Raw genomic sequence first — 8,834 nt, 5'->3', positions numbered from 1 at the left:
AGAGCTTGAAGAATTTTTAAAATAATAATCCASGTGTGCAAAGCTCGTAGAGACTTACCCAGAAAGACTCACAGGTGTAATCACTGCCAAATGTGATTCTAACATGTATTGACTCAGGGGTGTGAATWCTTATGTAAATKAGATATTTCTGTATATTATTTTTWATAAATTTGCAAAAAATGCAAAAAACATTTTAACTTTGTCATTGTATGTAGATGGGTGATAAAACATATTTAATCCATGTTGAATTCAGGCTCTAACACAACAAAATGTGGAATAAGTTCAGGGGTATAAATACTTTGTGAAGGCACACTACTTGTATAACATAATAGAAGAGGGTATTCAAATGAAGAGGCAATGTGACAATATGGTGTGTAGGTGGAAGTTACCTCCGGTCTGTAGCTTGTCTTTGGCTTTCAGAGTGTTGTTCTTCCCTGAGGGTCTCTGCTGCTGCTGCTCCTCCAAGGCCACAGAAGTCTGCAGGGCTGTGGTCCGAGCGGCCTTATACTCACTCATCAGACCCTTCTCACGCCTGGGGACAGTCGTCTGTTGTCAGTTTGACAAAACAATAGCAGAACATTTCTTAACATGGTAAACTTGCAATTAGTCTCACGGGGTCATCCTTCCAAATCTCGTCTCGTTGACTCTTTTGCATTTAAATGGCATTCAACCCTAGCATTTGATTGGCTCTGTGTAGAAAATGACGTTCCCCCTCAGGAGAGAAATGTGTTTGTTTTTCATTTTATCTTGTTCTGTCTATCCCTCTTTTCCTACCATGTCAGACAAAAGTTAATAGCCTATGCAGCGTTATTTTTTGTTGTGCAATATCATGGGTAAGCTCTAACAATCGTCTTTCAGCTTGAAGATTTGGATTTCTACTGGTGTGGTCGTTTAATACTGATTGGTGGTGCGTAACAAATGTTTTAATGAGAAGCAGCACCCTCTGCTGTGCTAACATGGCATAGGTAATTGGCACCTCCCTGTGGCAATGGCAGATGCATCCTGTTTCAACAAAATGGAGGAAAGACATCCTATGAAGGGATGCATTGAGACAATCTCACAGAGGCTGTTCCCTGTTCCTCCTCACCTCCCTGGCCACCCTCTCCAGGTCCAGTTCAGTTGTTCTGTCCTGCAGGCTGTGCTGGAACACACTGGACTGGTACTTCTCCTTCACCTCCTGCTCCAGAGACGAGATCTGAAACAAACGGACACACAATAGACTCATGGATGTTTCGAAAATATTCCTTATCACAATTCGCCTATGAATAGACTGAACATTATTTTATAGTGGATGGTCATTTGTCTGTTTGAAAAATATATAAACCTCTTAAAGGAACATACTGTACAATTGAGTGAAGTTTGTCCTTTTCTCCCCTCAGTTCAATGTCCTTTGAGCGAAGCTGGACCAACAACATGAAGACCTTCTCTCTCCAGCGGCGCAGAACCCGAGTGCCTTTAGGCCCRGCCTTCAAGAGAGGGTCTGACCTAGTCTGTGGACATGACTAAGCCTTTACTTAACCCTCAGAGCTCTTAGATAGTCRTACACATGGGGGAATGGATATTAATAAAATATCTGACAAAAATAAGTGGATTTTACATCAGCTATGGCACTGTTAACAATTGATCACTTACCTTCTCAATCCCCTCCTCCTCTTGTAGGGCCAATATGTCGTTCACAGAGTTGAGTCTGACCGTCATAAACTCTGTTGTCACCTGCAGAGCCTCCTTCTCCAGCTTCTATAGAGGAATTCAGATTAGAATACTGGAGACTACTTATTATATAGTAATATGCAAATATGCTCATACCATACATTCATATTAAATCAGCCAAGATACACCTTGTTCTACAGGCAACACTTTATTTGCTGGAGGAACAACCAATTTCTCTGCTCAGTTAAAGCACCAACTGTCCTTTTCCTTGTGTGTTTCCTTAGAGCAGGGGTTACCAAACTTTTTCACTCAAGCCCCCCTTCCAGCATTGGGGAACATCCCACACCCCCTGTGTGTGCCACGTCTATTTCTATGGGCACAAGCACTGTTCACAACAACAACTGTTCACACCCCTCTTGTTGGCAGAGAGAAAATGTTGCCGTTTTAAAGCTAATTCTCTTCCAATTCTACATACATTTTGCCATGTGTCAAATGTGTATTCATGTGATATTTGATTGACTCAAGCATTACTACAAATTCTATGGGCTAAAAGTAACAACATGTGGGGTCTGAATACTTTCTTTAAAAAGGTCTAATTGGGATGTTAAATTGATATGCAGCATGTTTGCTCAATTGTTCAGAAAGAAATTCAAACAATCTGAAGAGGTCTTGTTACCTGCGTTTCATGTTTCCTGTTGGATTTATCCAGTTGCTTCTTTAGTTTCTGCATTTCCTGCTTGACTTCCTCCCAAGCCTGCAGCCTAGCTGTCTCAGCTTCCCTGGTCAGCCTCTGGGCCTCCTGTCTGCTCCTCTCCACTTCACTCCTCAGCCTCTCAACCTCCCCAGACTCCCTCTCCAGCTGCATACCACAGACAGCAAGCATTGTGTAATACAAAGTTAATGGAGTACATAAAGAGGTTTGAATGGAAACCTGGGAGCAGGGAATTGATATTTAAACAATAAATGGGGTGAGCCTCCTGGGTGGCGCAGTGGCCACCAGAGATTCTGGGTTCGAGCCCAGGCTCTAATCGCAGCCGGCCGCGACCGGGAGGTCCATGGGGCGATGCACAATTGGCACAGCGTCGTCCGGGTTAGGCCGGCAGGGCTATCCTTGTCTCATCGCGCACTAGCGACTCCTGTGGCGGGCCGGGCGCAGTGCACGCTGACACAGTCGCCAGGTGTACAGTGTTTCCTCCGACACATTGGTGCGGCTGGCTTCCGGGTTGGATGTGCGTTGTGTCAAGAAGCAGTGCGGCTAGGTTGGGTTGTGTTTTGGAGGACGTGTGGCTTTCGACCTTTGCCTCTCCCGAGTCCGTACGGGAGTTGCAGCGATGAGACAAGACTAACTACTACCAATTGGATACCACGGAATTGGGGAGAACAAAAAGGGCTAAATAAATAAATGGGGTGAAGCAGTGATTCACAAAGGCAGTCATTGGGGACTACAAGCATAACTGGCGAGGCTGGTGAGGCTACACCATTTTTTTGGACAGTCAATATACAGTTTTGCAATCATGCCATTGTTGCTGTTGGTAGATGCAAACCAACTGAAATTTCCCCCAGTTACTATCACATATAAAACAGAGGTGAGCTGGGTTGAAAATAAACAAAAACAGAGTTCTTGTGAATAACTGTTACTTGGGTGCTGRGGCTCTCTTTTTCCTCTCTCTCTTTTGAACCAGCTCCCCAGTGACTTGGCTGAGCTCAGTCATACATAACTCCTCCCACATCGCCTTCATTTAATGACTCTGCCTGCAATACAAGATGTAAGGAGGGAGGGAATATCACTGGGAAAACTTTATTTCAATTAGGCCTACTTCAAATAGAAGCAGGATACACATTTGTCAGTAAAATATTCAATATTGAATGAGGCATGTAACATCTAGGCTACTTACACAGTGTACAAAATATTAAGARCACCTTCCTAATATTGAGTTGCACCCCCCTCACTCTTTTGCYATCAGAACAGCCTCARTTCATCAGGGCATGGACTCTACAAGGTGTCGAAAGCGTTCCACAGGGATGCTGGATGTCCTTTGGGTGGTGGACCATTCTTGATACACACGGAAACTTGTGTGAAAAACCCAGCAGCATTGCAGTTCTCGACACAAATCAGTGTGCCTGGCACCTACTACCATACTCTGTTCAAAGGCACTTAAATATTTTGTCTTGTCTTTTGTCTTGCCCATTCACCCTCTGAATCATAGCATGGCGCTGACAGAGATCGCTTCGAGTTCTGAGGAAACTATGCAGTATTTTTTTTTTTTATGTATTATTTCTTACATTGTTACCCCAGGAAATCTTAAGTCTTATTACATACAGCCGGGAAGAACTATTGGATATAAGAGCAACGTCAACTTACCAACATTACGACCAGATAAACGACTTTCCCCGAAGTGGATCCTCTGTTCGGACCACCACCCAGGACAATTGAGCTAATTCCAGTAGGCGATCCAAAACAACGATGCCGCAGAAGGGGCAGACRAAGCGGCTACCTGGCCAGGCTCCGTAGACGTGCACGTCGCACATCACTCCCGAGTATACTACTAGCCAATGTCCAATGTCTCTTGACAACAATGTAGACGAAATTCGATCAAGGGTTGCCTTCTAGAGAGACATCAGAGATTGTAACATTCTGTTTCACGGAAACATGGCTCTCTCGGGATATGTTGTCGGAATCAGTTTAGCCACCGGGCTTCTCCATGCATCGYGCCGAYAGAGATAAACACCTCTCTGGGAAAAGGAAGGGCGAGGGTGTATGCTTTATGATTAACGACTCATGGTGTAATCATAACAACATATAGGAACTCAAGTCCTTCTGTTCACCCGATCTAGAATACCTTACAATCARGTGCCGGCCATCTTACCTACYAAGAGAATTCTCGTCASTTATAGTCACAGCTTTGTACATTCCCCCTCAAGCAGACACCAAGACAGCCATCAAGGAACTTCACTGGACTATATGCAAACTGGAAACCATACATCCTGAAGCTGCATTTGTTGTAGCTGGGGATTTTAACAAAGCAAATTTAATAACAAGTCTACCTAAATTCTTCCAGCATATTGATTGCGCTACGTGCATGCGCAATACCCTCGACCACTGCTACTCTAACTTTCGCGATGCATACAAAGCCCTCCCCCGCCCTCCTTTCGGCAAATCCGACCACGACGCCATCTTGCTCCTCCCGTCTTATAGGCAGAAACTCAAACAGGATGTACCAGTGACGAGAACAATTCAACTCTGGTCCGACCAATCGGAAGCCATGCGTCAAGATTGTTGTTCTTTGAGGCTGACGGGAACATATTCCAGTCCGCATGATCAAAACATTGACCTATATGCTGACTCGGGGAGTGCGTTTATAAAGAAGCGCATTGGAGATGTTGTACCCACTGTGACTATTAAAACCGTGGATGGATGGCGGCATTYGCTTAAAACTGAAAGCGCAATCCACCACATTTAACCATGGAAAGAGGTCTGGGAATATGTCTGAATATAAAYAGTGTAGCTATTCCCTCCGCAAGGCAATAAAACAAGCGAAATGCCAGTACATGGACAAGGTGGAGTCGCAATTCAATGGCTCAGACACGAGACGTATGTGGCAGGGTCTACAGGAAATCACAGACTACAAAAAGAAATCCAGCCACGTCACGCTTCCAGACAAATTAAACACCTTCTTTGCCTGCTTTGAGGATAATACAGTGCCACCGTCGCAGCCCGCGAACATGGACTGCGCACCCCCCTCCCCTCCCCTCCTTCTCTGTGGCTGACGTGAGTAAAACATTTAAACCTGTTAACCCTCGCAAGGCTGCTGGCCCAGACAGCATCCCTAGCCGCGTCCTCAAAGCATGCGCAGACCAGCTGGCTGGTGTGTTTACSGACATATTAAATCGCTCCCTATCCTAGTTTGTTGTCCCCACATGCTTCAAGATGGCTACCATTGTTCCTGTACCCAAGAAGGCAAAGATAACTGAACAAAATGACTATCAMCCTATAGCACTCACTTCTGTCATCATGAAGARCTTTGAGAGACTAGTCAAGGATCATATCACCTCCACCTTATTGGCCACCCTAGACCCACTTCAGTTTGCATACCGCCCCAACAGGTCCACAGATGACGCAATCGCYATCACACGGCACACTGCCCTATCCCATCTGGACAAAAGGAATACCTATGTAAGAATGCTGTTCATTGGCTACAGCTCAGCATTCAACACCATAGTACCCTCCAAGCTCATCATCAAGCCTGAGGCCCTGACCCGGGTCTCAACCCCGCCCTGTACAACTGGGTCCTGGACTTTCTGACAGGCCCCCCCCCCCAGGTGGTGAAGGTAGGAAACAAAATCTCCACTCGCTGACCCTCAAGGTGCGTGCTCAGCCCCCCCCCCCCTGTACTCCCTGTTCACCCACAACTGCTGGCCATGCACACCTCCAACTCAATCATCAAGTTTGCAGCACGACACACAACAGTGTGGCTTGATTACCAACAACGATGAGACAGCCTACAGAGAGGAGGGGAGGGCACTCGTAGTGTGGTGTCAGGAGTTGACCTCCTCCTTTTCCGCAGCAACCAGTGATCCGGTCAACAACATCAACGTAACAGTTTAGCTTCTGCCCTCTCCCGCCCCTACCTGGGCTCAAACCAGGGACACTCTGCACACATCAACTTCCGCCTCCCACGAAGCATCGTTACCCATCACTCCACAAAAGCCACGGCCCTTGCAGAGCAACAACTACTTCAAGGTCTCAGAGCGAGTGACGTCACCGATTGAAAACGCTTATTAGCGCGCACCCCCGCTAACCAGCTAGCCATTTCACATCGGTTACATATGCAGCTCGGCCATCGCTCATCCATATACTTACATTACATATTCTCATTCACCCCTTAAGAGTTGTGTGTATAAGGTATTGTTGTGGAATTGTTAGATTATATGTTAGATATTACTGCACTGTGGAACTAGAAGCACAAGCACTTCTACACTCGCATTAACATCTGCTAACCATGTGTATGTGACAAATAAAAAAAAAATTTTTTTTTTTTATTTCACCTTTATTTACCAGGTAGGCTAGTGTGAGAACAAGTTCTCATTTGCAACTGCGACCTGGCCAAGATAAAGCATAGCAAGTGTGAACAAACAAACAGAGTTACACATGGAGTAAACAATAAACAAGTCAATAACATGGTAGAAAAAAAAGAGAATCTATATACAATGTGTGCAAAAGGCATGAGGTAGGCAATAAATCGAATAATTACAATTTAGCAGATTAACACTGGAGTGATAAATCATCAGATGATCATGTGCAAAAAGAGATACTGGTGTGCAAAAGAGCAGAAAAGTAAATAAATAAAAGCAGTATTGGGGGTGAGGTAGGTAAATTGGGTGGGTAGTTTACAGATGGACTATGTATGTATTTGAATGGCACACATACACAATCCATGTCTCAATTGTCTCAAGGCTTAAAAAACCTTCTATAACCTGTCTCCTCCACTTCATCTACACTGATTGACATAGATTTCTCAAGTGACATCAATAAGGGATCATAGCTTTCCCCTGGAATCACCTGGTCAGTCTATATGTCCATGATGATAAATCACTGCTCACCTCTCTCTCCAGATCTATGTAGGGGGTGGAAGAAGCAGTTCGGTGTTGTCAGCTCCGCTGCCAGAACAGGGCTCCGGGCAGCCGAGCGGAAATGGAGGAAAACTCGCCTCCCTGCGACCTGGCATCCTTTCACTCCCTCCTCTTTACATTCTCCTCTTCTGTCTCTGCTGCTAAAGCCACTTTCTACCACTCTAAATTCCAAGCATCTGCCTCTAACCCTAGGAAGCTCTTTGCCACCTTTTCCACCCTCCTGAATCCTCCTCCCCTCCCCCCCCCCCCTCCTCCCTCTCTGCGGATGACTTCGTCAACCATTTTGGAAAGAAGGTCGACGACATCCGATCCTCGTTTGCTAAGTCAAACGACACCGCTGGTTCTGCTCACACTGCCCTACCCTGTGCTTTGACCTCTTTCTCCCCTCTCTCTCCAGATGAAATCTCGCGTCTTGTGACGGCCGGCCGCCCAACAACCTGCCGCTTGACCCTATCCCCTCCTCTCTTCTCCAGACCATTTCCGGAGATCTTCTCCCTTACCTCACCTCGCTCACAACTCATCCTTGACCGCCTGCGCTACATCCCTTCCGTCTTCAAGAGAGCGAGAGTTGCACCCCTTCTGAAAAAACCTACACTCGATCCCTCCGATGTCAACAACTACAGACCAGTATCCCTTCTTTCTTTTCTCTCCAAAACTCTTGAACGTGCCGTCCTTGGCCAGCTCTCCTGCTATCTCTCTCAGAATGACCTTCTTGATCCAAATCAGTCAGGTTTCAAGACTAGTCATTCAACTGAGACTGCTCTTCTCTGTGTCACGGAGGCGCTCCGCACTGCTAAAGCTAACTCTCTCTCCTCTGCTCTCATCCTTCTAGACCTATCGGCCTGCCTTTGATACTGTGAACCATCAGATCCTCCTCTCCACCCTCTCCGAGTTGGCATCTCCGGCGCGGCCCACGCTTGGATTGCGTCCTACCTGACAGGTCGCTCCTACCAGGTGGCGTGGCGAGAATCTGTCTCCGCACCACGTGCTTCTCACCACTGGTGTCCCCCAGGGCTCTGTTCTAGGCCCTCTCCTATTTTCGCTATACACCAAGTCACTTGGCTCTGTCATATCCTCACATGGTCTCTCCTATCATTGCTATGCAGACGACACACAATTAATCTTCTCCTTTCCCCCTTCTGATAACCAGGTGGCGAATCGCATCTCTGCATGTCTGGCAGACATATCAGTGTGGATGACGGCTCACCACCTCAAGCTGAACCTCGGCAAGACGGAGCTGCTCTTCCTCCCGCGGGAAGGACTGCCCGTTCCATGATCTCGCCATCACGGTTGACAACTCCATTGTGTCCTCCTCCCAGAGTGCTAAGAACCTTGGCGTGATCCTGGACAACACCCTGTTGTTCTCAACTAACATCAAGGCGGTGACCCGTTCCTGTAGGTTCATGCTCTACAACATTCGCAGAGTACGACCCTGCCTCACACAGGAAGCGGCGCAGGTCCTAATCCAGGCACTTGTCATCTCCCGTCTGGATTACTGCAACTCGCTGTTGGCTGGGCTCCCTGCCTGTGCCATTAAACCCCTACAACTCATC

General features: G+C 46.6%; 1 long non-coding RNA gene across 1 annotated transcript; it reads right to left on the bottom strand.

Moving 5' to 3' along the window:
- Positions 1-395: 395 nt before the first annotated feature.
- On the bottom strand, positions 396-1,486 carry LOC111950362 (uncharacterized). Its single transcript, XR_002875490.2, has 3 exons — positions 1,342-1,486; positions 1,088-1,195; positions 396-546 (listed from the first exon to the last, which is right to left on the bottom strand). It is a non-coding gene; the product is annotated as an uncharacterized lncRNA (long non-coding RNA).
- Positions 1,487-8,834: the final 7,348 nt, after the last annotated feature.

The sequence above is a fragment of the Salvelinus sp. IW2-2015 genome, linkage group LG23 (assembly GCF_002910315.2).
Source record: "Salvelinus sp. IW2-2015 linkage group LG23, ASM291031v2, whole genome shotgun sequence".
Classification (NCBI taxonomy): domain Eukaryota; kingdom Metazoa; phylum Chordata; class Actinopteri; order Salmoniformes; family Salmonidae; genus Salvelinus; species Salvelinus sp. IW2-2015.
This window is presented reverse-complemented; position numbering and strand designations above follow the sequence as displayed.